Source organism: Prosopis cineraria, unplaced genomic scaffold, assembly GCF_029017545.1.
Source record: "Prosopis cineraria cultivar Desert tree isolate PC_DT_omini unplaced genomic scaffold, ASM2901754v1 PC9, whole genome shotgun sequence".
In the NCBI taxonomy this organism is placed as follows: Eukaryota; Viridiplantae; Streptophyta; class Magnoliopsida; order Fabales; family Fabaceae; genus Prosopis; species Prosopis cineraria.
Window position 1 is genome coordinate 13,106,220 of NW_026555340.1, and position 15,168 is coordinate 13,121,387.

Here is a 15,168-nt window from a genome sequence, read left to right on the forward strand (position 1 = left end):
ATTATTAATGTGGATCATTTGGTAAAGACAGAATAATGTGGATGTTACTTTCGTTACTGTACGCTCATTCATTATATTGGATATATTGATTGGTTTGATTTGAGATCTTTCGTTATATATCTGCGTGTGTGTTTTTTCAATAAAAAATCAACCATCAATTTGGGTTGTTAATTTTTGTCATATTATCTGGTCAAATTTTATGCGGCATACAATTATGTTTATTTCTATCTTCCAAAAGCAATTTTTTTCAGGGACAATGACATTTAATGTCCACTCAAAAAAAATTTATCCCAACAAGGGCTCATAATTTTGTATAGGATATTATTTTCTTAAAGGTAGCGAGAGAGAAAACGTGGAGGGTTTTCAGCGACTGAGAGCAAGACGATGTTTGCGAGTGATTTTTTAGGAGAGAATGAAGATTCAGTGTTGGTGCCTAAGGTCGTAACTCAAATTTTACCTCAAAAAAAAATTAAGAGAAAAATAAAAAAAGAATCAAGAAATTTTTGAAAATATTAAATATAATTTTTTTTATAAAGAGGTGTGCGGGACGTGTTACTGGGCATTAGTTGGACTACATGATGCATGGTTCACAGAAGCTCTCTCCATTGACCATTTGTTACTTAATCTGTCTTTCAAGTTGTAAAATATCTCATAATCTAGACCTTGGTTCGCAATGAAGCCAGCAGGCTCGAAACCCAATAGAATAAATATTAAAGATGAAATTTAATTAGAAATGAGGTAGCAGTGAGATTTTCTGACTTTCTGAACGATGGATTAGGTTGGTTGTGTCAATATCACTTGGAAAAATCAGTTTAAGATCTCACGAAAGAACTTAAAATATATCGAGGTCTCATGAATTTAGAAATAGAGAAGGTTATTATAATGGTGAATGGCTTGGGGTTCTTAATGATGGATCTTAATAAATAAGGTTATAAAAGATAAGTCTTTTATTTTGGTTCACAAGCTCACTAAGTGTTCTTTGTTCCTAATCTGGTTAAAGTAAATTGGTCTATCATTTTATTGAGCAGTAAAATAAATGAAGATATGAATGATTCTATAGTTGAAGATAATCCCTTTATGTGAATATCATTTGAAAGTTATTTCATTGAGGATGAAACCTTTTATATGAGAAATGATCACAATGAAGGTATTTAGATTTCAAAGAAAAGGGGTAGAAGCATTCGAGCAAAGATAAGGAACGTACAAACAAAAAAAGAAAAAGAACAATTTAAACCTGTAAGTTACTTGTTTTGTATAATTTAAAAATTTATTGTTATTTATTATGTGCTATATTTGTTTTGTAATGTGTGATTTACATTAAACCTGTAAATTACTTATTATGTGCTTTATTTTTTATATTGTTATTTATTATTTATTTTTTTCTACTTTTGTAGGTAAATGGCTTTTCAAAGGAGTGCTGGTCTCAGTGGACCTTGTAGTGCTGATCCTAGCGTTGAGATGAATGACCAACAAATTCAGCAAGAAGCAAATCAAATAATAAGAGGATTGACATAGATGACCGAGGTGAATAGAAGAAGGGCTGCTAGACAGAAATATGAAGTTGAATAGAATTTTAAAGGTCAACCTATCAAGACTAACAGAAATAAATTCATCAGCTACATAGGGGTTGTGGCAAAAGCAAATGTGTCGATTACAATTAGGCACTGGAATTATGTTAGTCCATCTATGAAAAATTATATTTGGGAACAAGTAGAGGTAAAATACTTTACTCACATCATTGTAGTTAATTGAAATTACTTGAATGAAAATCTAATTAATTGTCTTTGTTTACAATTAGCATTTGCAATTGATGCTAATCGAATGAAATTTGACATCCAACAAGCTGGAAAAGCAATGTGGACATTTCGGTATTTCATGGGAATGAAATACATTAAAAAAATCAAGAGGAAACATTAGTACTAAGGTCCCCGACTTGATAAGGCTATTAGTTTCACAAGAACAGTGGGATGAATTTGTTGCTCAACGTCTCGAGGGACAATTTCAAGTAAAAATAATGAAATGAATTAATTTTTTATTATTGTTGATATATTTAATTTTATTGATATGATTCTATGTGTTTTGCACAGGAGCCACAAAAAGAAAGAGTTGCATGAAAAAGATCTATACCCTTACAAGAAGGGGCGTATAGGATATGCAGAAATTGAGCAACAAATGGTAAGTTAATATTTTGTATAATTTTAGCTTATTTCATGGACATATGTACTATCCTCACATTTAAATTTACTTAAATTCATAGATTGAGCGAGAGGATTCAGGGGCAAGCTTAATTTCACGTCACATACTCTTCATAGAAGGCTGAACCAATAAAAAAGGAAACATTATTGATGAATGTGTTCAGGAGCTTGCTGACAAGTGTGTAAGTACATTAACTTAACACTTTTTATACTCAATCAACTAATTTAACTTTTTTACTATATATTGCACAAGTCGAGATAGAGAAAAGTGGCACGCCTGATGATGATGTCTTGGGCAAGGGGTTGGGTAATCTCGAACACCCTAGTTGAGTTAGGGGATATGGCTTTGGTGTCTCGAAAAAACAAATATTCAGGTTACAGAAGAAAGCAAGGTCAACAGAGGATGTGGGTGCAAGGGCTGAGATTGCCACCCTGAAAGAGGAGCTATCTAGGCAACGGGACATGATTGAAGCTTTGCTAAAAGACAAGGAGAGGCGGGAGGCAGAGTTTCATATTAGTCCTAGCAGGAAAGGTAGTTACAGTGTCATGCAGCCTATTAAAAATCTCCCTGAGGTAAAACATTATTAATTTATTTCACTTATATTTCACTATTTCTATTTTCCATAACTTTAATATAGTATATTGCTTATTAATATAGGGTGAGAACCTATGTGAGTTGTTGGCAAATAGCCCGAATCGTCATGTGGTTGCTATCGGTCGAGTGTTTAATTTACCGAGAGACATGTTACATAATATGCCACTCCCTGCATCCTATGTATGTGATGCTATTGATATGCTGAAGGATTTGAACTATTCGCTACCTATTCCCACCGAGGACAGAGGGATTGTTGGAGAGACAATGGGTAGTTTTGTTGGATGGCAAGCTAGTCAAGTTAGGATGCCAAGTCTAAAAAAAATAACAAAGATGCATAGTCAAAAAAAAAGATGATATCTCGATCTAGGCTCTCCTCTAAAAAGGCAGTCTCTCATAAAGCTGTGCCTGAACAAGAGCCTCAATTGCCAAGCCAACACATAAATTTGCTCCAGGCATATGCAACGGTTTATAGGTCTAATCCTCCGGTCCTGCAAATCCTGTTAGAGGCTGGTATATATGGCGAAGACCGATATGATATGCTTTCGCTTGATGTTGTTGATGAAGTGCTTCAACATGATATGAATAGCCTCACTGTTCTCAGCTTCTACATATGATAATTTTTTTCCATATATAAATAGTTAATATTTTAAATATAAACTAATCCATTTCTTGTATTTATAATAGGTGCTTGTATGACAAATTTGTTGTCCCTTTCGATCTACAAACGAAGTTCGTCTTCGTTAGTCCTCATGAAGTGGGTGCACATGCCTTAATTAAAAGTGACAAAATTTTAGAACAAGCAAAGGCATTAAGTGAAAATTTCAAAGCAAGGGCTCAAAAGGGAACATTATTCATAATACCATACTGTCAAGAGTAACGAAATTCTCACTTATCTTAATAATTTTTTTATTTTTAATTTAATGGATTAATTATAATTTTGCAACACTTGTTAATACTATTAGGCATTATTGGATGTTGATCGCCGCCAAACCATTCAACAACACTCTAAAGATATATTATCTCGATTCTCTTGGAGGGAAACCAGGGAGAAGACAAATTTTATTGGAGTTGATTAATACATAAGTGCATAACGTATTTTACATATTTATTTAATTATTTAAATTTCATACTAACATATTTTTTACTATTTCATTAGGGCGATTGTGTTATATTACACTAACACAAAACAATCAATTTCAAGGTCTTTTACAAATTTTGATACGGCCTACACTTGGAATATAATTAAGGCAATTGAAATCATTTATTAAATTAAAATTTAATGCATTAATACATATTCATCAATTCTTTAATTTTTAGTGTCTAAGACAAAAAAAAAATAGCTTGGATTGTGGCTATTGCATCATGAGGTTCATGAAGGACATCATTATCCATAACGAGAACATAATTCCCGAGATGGTATGTCAAAAATATTAACTTTTAAATTACAAAAATATTTAATGTATTAAAATTATATTAATATATAGTGGATCATTTATATATTGCAGTACTATAATGATTCTTATGTTGAAGAATTTGGGGATGCAAAAATAAATGAGGTAATTGAAAAATGGTGTCAATACATTTTTCAAGTGTAAACCTCATATAAAGAAGATCAATAGAACTACCTTGAAGAAGTAGCTAGGAAGTTTTTTTTAATAGATAGTTTATTTTTTAAAATAGTTTACTTTATGTAATTACATTTGTTTATTGATTAATTTTGAAATTGAATACAATAAATTTCGTTGATATTCAAATTTGGAATGGTTGGCTGCTGCTATTTTGATTTCTTTCTGTGGGGGGTTGATATAAAAACAGCTTACGTATTAAAAAAATCACATAAAAAATGACGGTTATATAAATAACCGTCATTTATACTGATATAAATGACGGGTAACAAAGATATCCGTCATTTATACTAACTTTAAATGACGGTTATCTTATTTACCCGTCATTTAAAGTAAGGTGCGAATTGTTACCATACTTTAAATGACGGGTAAATAAGATACCCGTCATTTAAAGGCAGTATAAATGACGGGTAAATTACTTACCCATCATTTAAAGTTTAATTTAAATGATAGGTAAGTATTTTACACATCATTTATACTTACTTTAAATGACGGGTAACTTATTTACTCGTTATTTATATTCTCATTTCGCTTGTCTTTCTGTAAAAATTTTATTTTAAATGATCGTTTTATAACCGTCATTTATTGATGGTTTTTAAATATCAGCCGGAATAAATAATATATATTAATCATTATTTATGAATTAAAATAATAGTCATCTATTTTTTTTTTTTTTGGTAGTAATGAGTTTAAGGCATGAGATTGAGATTGAGACCAAACAAGGTAATTATATTATTGGATGCACATTACGCCTTTTAAGAGGAGGAAAGAAAAAGGCAATTATTGCGGCTGCACTAACCTACTAACCCAGATAAACTGTAAACGTCACGCCAGAGCACAATACCTCCACGGCTCCACCACTCCTTTAAAAAAAGAAAATAAAAAACCAAAAAAAAAAAAAAGAAAAGCGCCACCCAAGAACATACCTCCGCCACAATTGAACGTTCTTGTCTAAAACTCAAGAAAAATTTCTTGGTTTATTTTTCTGTGAATTTTTGGATTCTTGTCTATAATGTTGGCGCTTTTTGTGTAATTGTTTTTAGTATTTTCTATAATTTTTAAGATTTTTTATTTAATTTTATAGCCAATTAATGATTAAATTTAATTTTTGTTAATGACAAAAATAACATTACATCATTTTTAAAATTTAAAAAAAAAAATTAATACTAGATGTTTGAAAAATCTTATACAATTAAAGCCTAAAATATTTTAACAAGTATAATAGTGATAAGGGAGACTCGACTGTCGTCACTTTTGTTATCTGACAAACTTAATTTTTTATGTAAATTATATATTCATTTAACAAGTGATAATAGATAATTAACAAGTATTGTTGAAAAATTAACAAGTAATTTGGTTGCTTTTTGAAAACAACAATTAAATAAGTCTTATTATAGTATTAACAAGTCAAGCTATGTAATTAACAAGTATTGTTGCGTAATTAATAAGTAAAGTTACATGATTAACAAGTAATGTAGTTCAGTTGAAGGAGTCATGGATTTGACAAGTAAAGTCAAGTAATTAACAAGTCCTATTAAGACATCAACAATGACAGTTATGCAATTAACAAGTAATGTAGCTATGTTGTAGGAGTTACGAAATTAATAAGGAGAGTTAAGTAATTGACAAGTCCTATTAAGGTATTAACAAGTATAGTTATACGATTAATAAGTAATTTATTTTTATTGTAGGAGTCGTGGGGTTAATAAAAAAAGTTAAATAAAGTTACACGATTAACAAGTAATGTAATAATTAAGTGGCTTGAAAATAAGGTTTATTATATATAATTTTATACATTATATAATTGAATGGGTTAAGGGGTTTTGGTGGCCTAAAAATTTTTGGTGAACCAAGGGGTCTTGGGTTCTACACCCACCTTGGCCACCTTTGGAGAAATTAATCTCCATAATTCTCCAGCCACTGCCAACAGTGGTCCAGCCAATGATCGAAGCTCCGATGATAGTGGTCCAGCTGAGACTGAAGCTCCGGTGACGGAGGTTTAGTGGCTGTCGTCACCGACGACGATGGCTGGTGGTTTTCTTTTTTTATATATATATTTGAACTGAGGGTATTTTGATCTTTTTTACTTTCAACTTATTTTCAATTTAGTTCCATAGGACTAAACTAATATTTTGAAATTCTTTGGGACTAAACTAATATTTTGGAATTCTTTGGGAGCCACTTGAAAATAAGTTGCTTCCCTAGTCTTTAAATGAAATTCTCTCTAAAACCATATTATATACTCTCTCCGTTAAAAAATCTAAAGTATTTTTTGAAAAGTTGGATATTAAAAAATGTAAGGCATTTTTAGTCTTTTGAGGTGTAATCATTACCTTTTTTTAAAAGTGTCTCTATTTATTGTAGGGTGTTTCATAGAGATAAATATAAAAAGATATGGTTAGTTTGAAAGTCAGTAACTACTTTATTGAGGGTGAGATTTAATTAAAAATGCCTTATATTTTTAAATGAAGGAAGTATATGTGAATGGTCTAAAAATAAAATTGACTTGTAGTATGGTTTAAATTTTTAGCCTTGTTAAATTGACCTGTCAATAGCCAAAATAACTTGCCTGCTTTGTGAAAAACATATTATCCCATTCACTGAGTATGAAGAGTTGCATTGGCAGCATACAAAATGAAGTTTTACAAGATGCTGATGAGAAATTATGAATTACGCTTGGCATATATGGCTGCGACAATTTGCTGTATCACCTTCGGTCTATACATGGAGGAGTTGCATGTGAATGATGACCAAGCCCATAGAAGTATATTTGAGGGTGAAGAAGCAAGGATCTTATTTCTGTTTGTTTTTAAGAAAGAATGGAAAGGGCTGCAATTTTAGCATATTGAGACTAACATTCAACCACTCGATCTGATTTATGCTGTTATGTGCCATGTTTGAAGATCAATAAGAAAATTACCTGTTTGATGCCGCGCATGAGATAGGCCAAGACTCATGAAGTACGAGTTGGGGCAAGAAAGTGCTAAAAAGGCTATTGATTTCATTAAGATATTTGATGATTGCATCGTTTCCTATTATTATATGCATGTGCTGATGTGCATCAAATTTAAATGGTTTGTTTATACCTTTTCATGGTAACAATAGCATGGACGCATTGAAAGTGTTTGTCTTTCTTCTGCAATTTTTATAAAAAGCTAATTAATTGCTTATGTGCCATATGTAACCTCCTTTGGTCCAGAAGCTTTCTTTCTTATTTTATTTTGACTTTAATCATGAAACTAGCCCACTTACATTCTGTGTCAGGAACGTTTTACAGGTAAAAGGCAATTTAAGAATTAAAATGAAGAATCGCACAAACTTTTAAATGTTACTGTGATAACTAAGGATTATTAATAAACAATATGAGCTCAGTTGTTCAATTCTCCTTGCTGTAATTTTGCAGGGCACTAATTGATATATATAGTCTTTGTCATAATTAGGCATGAGAAAATTCTTGTCTCAGTCTTTGAAATCAATGTCTAGCAACAATTTTAAGCACTTGGTATTTCTTTCATTGGGTAGAAATAGAATGACGTCAACATTTGACTTGAATTTCACACTCATATACGCCATTTTTGTCTCTTGAAGGTGATGACAAGCTGTTCTAGACCTAGTAAAATCTTTTTGACAGCTATGGTACGCAAGCTTTATAAACAAGAATTGGCAAAACTACTTTTGAGAAGGTTTGTTCTGGAGCTTCTTTCTTTTTTTACTTTTTACGCCAGTCTTTTTTAGTATTATTATATTTTTCTTTCACCCGAACTGTATACTTGTGCTTGGTTAATCGCATTGAACTCATCATCTTAGAGATATGATATTCTAAGATTTTCCATGTAATTGAATAGCAATAGTAGCCAGTAGGAAGCTAACTAATCGGAACAGTTCTTTACAAATACATGCACATATGTCATGCCAAAATTTGGTTTTATTGGAAAATTGTAATGAACCTAAGTTAGGTGGCTTTAGCATTGAATTAATTCTTTTCTTGCTTAAAAAAAACAAGGGTTAGAGGGACTGACAAATATGTATTGTTACATTACATGATTAGATGTATAACTTATTGATTATCATTAAATATTATTGCAGGTCTATTACAAGTTCAACAGTCTTTCTATATTTAAGGAGCCTCTGATGTGTTCATTATTGGATTTTTCTTTCTATCTATTACTTGCATTATCTATATATTTTTCAATCTCCAAGTCATCTCTCATTTTTGTTTGCGTATGTAATAGAATTGGGATGTGTATAACTTTATATATTTGACATGTATTGATATTTTGAAATGTTTAGCTTGGCTATGTTGAAGTTTTATATCTCTTTACATGTTGTCTACCTTTTATTCTCATAGCGCTTTTCTCTTTATTTATATCATAAAATTTATTGTATTTTAAATATTGCGAATATTTTTAAAATTATGTAATTATTAGAATGCATGAAATTTATTATAACATCCATTAGAACATGTGCAATGACAATAGGGGTATTAAATAGCTTCCAATCTAAAAAAACGCCTCATTTTTTTTTAAATATCACTTTCTATATCAATTCCAAAACTTCAACACCGGTTTATCAACCAATATAAAATGTCAAGACTTTCTACACTCCTTATTAAAAAGTAATTTTTAATTAGTGTAGAAAGTATTTTTTTTATAATAGTGTTATATTTCTTTTCAAGTCTCAGGCTCTCCTTTCTTACTCCCCAAAAAAAAAAAAAAATCATCCTCTATAACGTGATGTGCTATGATATTGCTTTGTAACTAAAGCATTACATGTTTCACTGGAAAAAAGAGCTCTTAGCTTTTGCTCGAGAGGGGAAAATCTCTGACAACATTCTCTAATTGATTTTTTTGACCACCAACATTCTGTCATTGATGAGATGTAAATCAAACTTGCAATCTAAGAAGAAAAGAAACACATATCTAAGCGGACCCAATATTGCTACTTGGTCCACAAGCCGATGCCAATCTTAGTAGTTGCCCCAATAATAAACGTGAAGAAGACAAAAAGAATCACATAATAAATATGACAACGGCCAGGCAACATCGTCATCTCAGTAACCATCAGCCCATACTGTCAAAGTTTCCATTTTTGTTGGGACTGGGCCATAGCGTCTGCCCAGTCAAATTACACCTCAGTAACTTTTATTTTTAAAATTCATTAATACTGGCCCAAACAAATGTATGGGCTCATGTTTGCACATCCATCCGGATCCCTAATACCCGACCAGGATTCAGATGTGACACTGGCTGGCGGGATTGCGGAAAACCACGTTGCCGGGAACCTGAAACGAACAGGGACGATTTCCAGCAAACAGTAAGCCGTTGGATTCTCTTATTGGAAATTCAAGCAGAACTATTCCCTCGTACTAAAATATAAAATATTAATAATTAATTTATCATTCTAAAAAAGTATTAATTGAGATTTTAATTTCTTAAATTTTTTTACATATTTTCAATTATATTATTATTAAATATTCACACGTCATGGGTAAATAAATGAAAGTTTCTTTACATGTAAAAATGAATAGTAACATGATTGTACGTCATTGTATTTTGGCAAAAAGTTACATTAGGATAGGAAGGCAGCTTTATTACTTTAGGAGGTTTGGGCCTCTTTGGTTGCAGTTTTGTTTGACTTTCATGGCTTGATCATTGATTTTGATGCTTCAATTTGGTATAATTATTTGGCAATTCAGTCCTAAAATTTTTAAGGTTAAGTGTCATATGGTTTTCTTGCAAATCTTGCTAGCTTTTGAAAGGAATAAATTAATATCCACAGATCTTTTTTTATGAAACATATATTGACTGCCTGTTTGAGTTAAATATAGAAGAGTTTATTTAAACTGTCATAAATATTAGTTGCTGACCATTAATCAAATAGTTTTAACTCATAAGAATAGTTAAAATTAAAATATTTTTCATGTAAAAGGCAATGAGGGCTGATCGAATGTGGATGTATAACCAACGTGAAGAAAATGGTAAAGGAGTAAATAAAAAGTTTATAAAAAGAGTAGATTAATTTATGGCATTTATTCTATCTCAACCAAACTTAGACTCAAAAACCCAAATAAGAGGTGTGTAACACCTCAGAACTTTCAAACCGATTTTTCACAATTTATTAATTTAATAAATTATTTTTATTTCATTCAACCCTTACTATGGTAGATTTTTACCATGATAATAAATAACAAAATTTTTTTAAAAATTCTATTATGATAAAAAAGAGTTGATCATATAAATAAAATATTTTATAAATAACCTACCACTGTAAAAAGAATTTAATATAATGAATAAGCTCTACTATGATAATTGAAAATGCATTTATAATAAAAAAATTTCCTAATGAAAAACAATGTAAAATAATTTATATCAAGAAAAATAATTTTTAAATTAGCATTTGGCATAGAAGCCTATCTCAGGGTGGTAGAATTCCAAACAATTCAAAAATATAATTTTTGATGTTGTTATGTGACCCAAGTGTACATCCAAAATAATATACCACAATTCTTGTTTAAGTACTAATACTTTCTAAATAATATTGATTCAACAATACTCAAAACGGGTTCGCACAACATTCATCATAATACAACACTTATCCTTAACAAAATATAATTATAGGATGTACACTTGTTCACATTATAAATATCTTTCCACTAAATAGTCAATACTTTTAAGTAAATTTTGTTATGTTACTAATATCCCAAAAAGCAATTAGAACCATGAGGAATAGACAGGATCCTCATGGCATGATATTCAAATCAAGTCAAGGATCAAGAGGGATAGGAATGATCCTCTTAGTCATATAAATGTAGTTAATGAAAATGATTAGAGTTTATATGCTCAATAAAATAATATATATCCTAAGTTGGCACTAGATATATTACATAATTCCAAAATAAGAGGCAACGTAAAAAGTGGTGTCTCATACACCAAAGTTACACCTCTAGTGCTTTCTTGGCCGGACTCGTTCTTGTAAAAATATTAACCATGGGGAATGAGACTTAAAAGTCTCAGTAACCAAAGATTAATATGTAATAATGCATGTGGATGTAACTAATCATGCGATTGCTAAGTGGGCATACAAAAATATTTAATCGAACAATATTTCCAAACAAACCAGACAAATATTTAATTGCATAACCACACCTTATATCTTCCTTTCGCCATGTCTAGACATCAAATCACCTAGCCAAAGGTGAGTTGGACCAAGCTACATGACACTCATTGGGTCTAATGAGGACTTACCACGTGGTAATAATTAACCAAACAGAAATTCCCAACAACATCATATATTAAAATACCCTAACAAGTCATGCATCATTTAAAACAACCGAATTATAATATCTCATCATGATAAACAAATACAAATTCTTAACCCACTTGGCAATAGTTTCAAACAAGTATATACTAGTATTTATTTCCAACAATTCATAATTTTTTCAAATAACAAAACAACACATAACCAATCACACACACATACACCCATCACAACACGTTAATAATAATTACCTTATATTTTGAACAACATGTTTCCCTTCGCAACTCCTCTTTCACCACTCTCTTTGTCAATAAAATCTACATAATTATTCCATAATACTATATATTAATTTTATATTAAAATTAATAAATAACTCTAATTTAAAGAGTTAGAAAGTTTTAGACCTAAGACCTATATTATCACTAATTTAAGGTTTGTGCCTCATTTAACTTTTCAAATTTCTTTACAGAATTCTCATACCCTAATAAACCATATTTAATTCTCAAATTACTCCTAACATCACAATTTCATCAATCCATATTCCAAAAAATTGTCTAAAAATAAATTGAAAATTCAAAAATTATCCTCAATCTTCAAATCACCACTTTATAGCCTTAGAAATACTATTCATATTTAAATAAATATTTAATAATTAAAAACTCATCCCAATATCTCAGATTCAACATAAATTCAACCATATAAAGCTAAAGTTTAACTTAAAAATTTTTAAATTTTAGTTTCAACCTCAAATAAATATTCTATAGTATTTATTATATTCCTAACAACTTTACCATGTATTTTTAGTTAGTCATAATATCATATTAACTATTCTATAGAAAAATTCTAATCAGAATATTTGCTCTACTTTACGAAATAATCATATAATTAGAAAGTTAATATTATTTAGGAAATAACTATGAAATTAATTTTGCATATAAATAATTTTTTTAATGCTAACATAAACTGAAAAGTTGGAACATACTTGAAGAAAAAAATAATTAAATAACCCTTGCCTGAGAAAGAATGATTCAATGTGAGAGGGAGGGAAGACAATATAAAAATAAAAATGTGAGTCCCACAATTATATATAAAAAATAACTAAAGATTTGAATGAATTATTCAAACTTTGAGCTATTAATTGCACTTTTTTCAATTTACATCTTAGCCACTTTTTGGCTTATAAGGCACGGTTCCATCAAGTTTTATACACAAGGAAATTACTCCTTTAGAACCAGCCAACAGATGTGGGACCAAAAATTAGGTATAAAATAATTCTTGCTCTCTCTCTCTCTCTCTCTCATACATATACATATATTCCCTCCGTTCAAAAATATAAAATATTTTTAATTGAATCTCACTCTCCAATAAAGTAGTTACCTACTTTTCAACTAACCCTATCTTTCCATATTTGCTCCCTATTAAACACCCTACAATAAATATAAGTCATCATCAATATGGATATTTTTGAAAAAAAAAAATAATGATTATACCTTAAAAAACTAAAAATGCATTACATTTTTGAGCGGAGGGAGTACATATATACAAACATATATATATATATATATATTTCAAATCTTTAAATTATACCTTAACCAAACTAATAAATATCTCTTATATAATTTCAAGCTTAAATTTAATTCATAATTAAATGCTTGACCATATTATTACTCCCGAATAACCTCAAATACAAGTTCATTCCTTAATTTAAACTTCAAAATAATATAAATTTCTATTATTATTATTTTTTATCTTCAATAAGACCTAAATTTTATAATTTTTTTATTATCTAAAAATCGGGATGTTACAATATCCTTGCTCCAAGTGTGACAACTTGAATTTTGAAAATTATGAGATTGTTAAGGCTGACCATTATTGCAGTGATTGTCCCTAACTATGACCCATGGAGCTATCATGTGGTATATTTTAAAAATAAGAAAAATAAAATGAAAACAAATTGAATTTGTTTGTATTTTTTAAAAAAACAAAAAATGAAAATAGTTTTAAAAATAATTAAATAAAAAATACTTATTCAAACAAAATTTTAAATTTTTCTATCTTCAAAAACAAAAAATAATTTTTAAAAATAACAAAAAAAAAACAGTTCTATAGAAGCGAAGTTTTTGTTTTTAATTACGTATTGGAGCGAAGTTAGAAGCGAGAATGCGTGAGAATAGCTAATAAGTACAGAACCTCCATATCCTCTCTATCTCTGTACTCGCCAACATAGCTTCAACTGAAAATAGTCGTCCGTGGCTATACTCCACCTGTGGATGGCCCATGCATATTAAGTTGATGTGGATGGCACACAAGTGCTCAAATATAATTGGTTCAGTCATGAACGACGATTTTTAGTTGAAGCTACGTTGAAGATATGCATGGGCCATCCACGTGAAGATATGCATGGGCCATCTAAAGCTATGTTGAAGATATGCAATGGGCCATCTACGTTGATGGCCCATGCATATTAAGTTGATGTAGATGGCACACAAGTGCTCAAATATTATTGGTTTAGTCATGGACGACCATTTTCAGTTGAAGCAATATTGAAGGAGCAAGAGTTACATGCTTCTGAATCTTATGCGTTCACATTTGATAAAATTTTATTTTTATATTTTTAATAAATTATTATTTTTGGGGCATACGAATAAGATAAAAAAAATGTACTTCCTCGTCCCACTCTCTCAAGTGCACTTGCCATTAAAGCCGCCTCCGTGTGCGGTGAAGTTTTCCTTTAAAATTCAATAAATATATTCTGAAATTAATATTGCTTGGAGAACTAAAGCAAACCCAGGAACTAATTTGCTTTGGAAGGATATTAATATTACTCATCAGTTTTATTAATCCTCTTTCGGTATCACTGGCGTGAAGACATGCCAGGAAGATGGAATAATTGGTGGAAATATTTAGATTGTAATTTTAGATATCCATTCAATTGAATTAACTTAAATAACTGCTACTTATCTTTTAATAATTTTTAGAAACCTAACTGTCATTATAAATTGAAGTTATGAGACCTACACCATCATTTTCCAAAATTGCTAATTAAAAATGTTATAAGAATGGTTTCTCACCCCATGTTTTCCTTCCATTAGATTAAATTTCTTAGATGGTAATATATTTAATAAATGAATTAAATCTTAAAGCACTTACATTGTGAGGAATGATTAATTTTTTATGTGTAATGACATCTTTCATAAACTTCATCACGTAGTACACATCTTCATCATTATTTTCTCGATCACCATATAGTAATATTTTTTTTTCCTTATTCCTAGAGAAAACTCATAGTTAATTTATTTTATGAAAGACTATAAAAGTCATGGTTACAAGAAAATTAAACTTTTGCAAAACTTGTTTGAAATGAGAGATATATGTACCTTTGCAATCTAATATCTTCTATATATAAATAAATTTTTGATAATACTCCATCCATCTCAATTTACAAAATATTTTTAAACAAAATCATGTATGATAAAATTCATTAAATATACTCTAC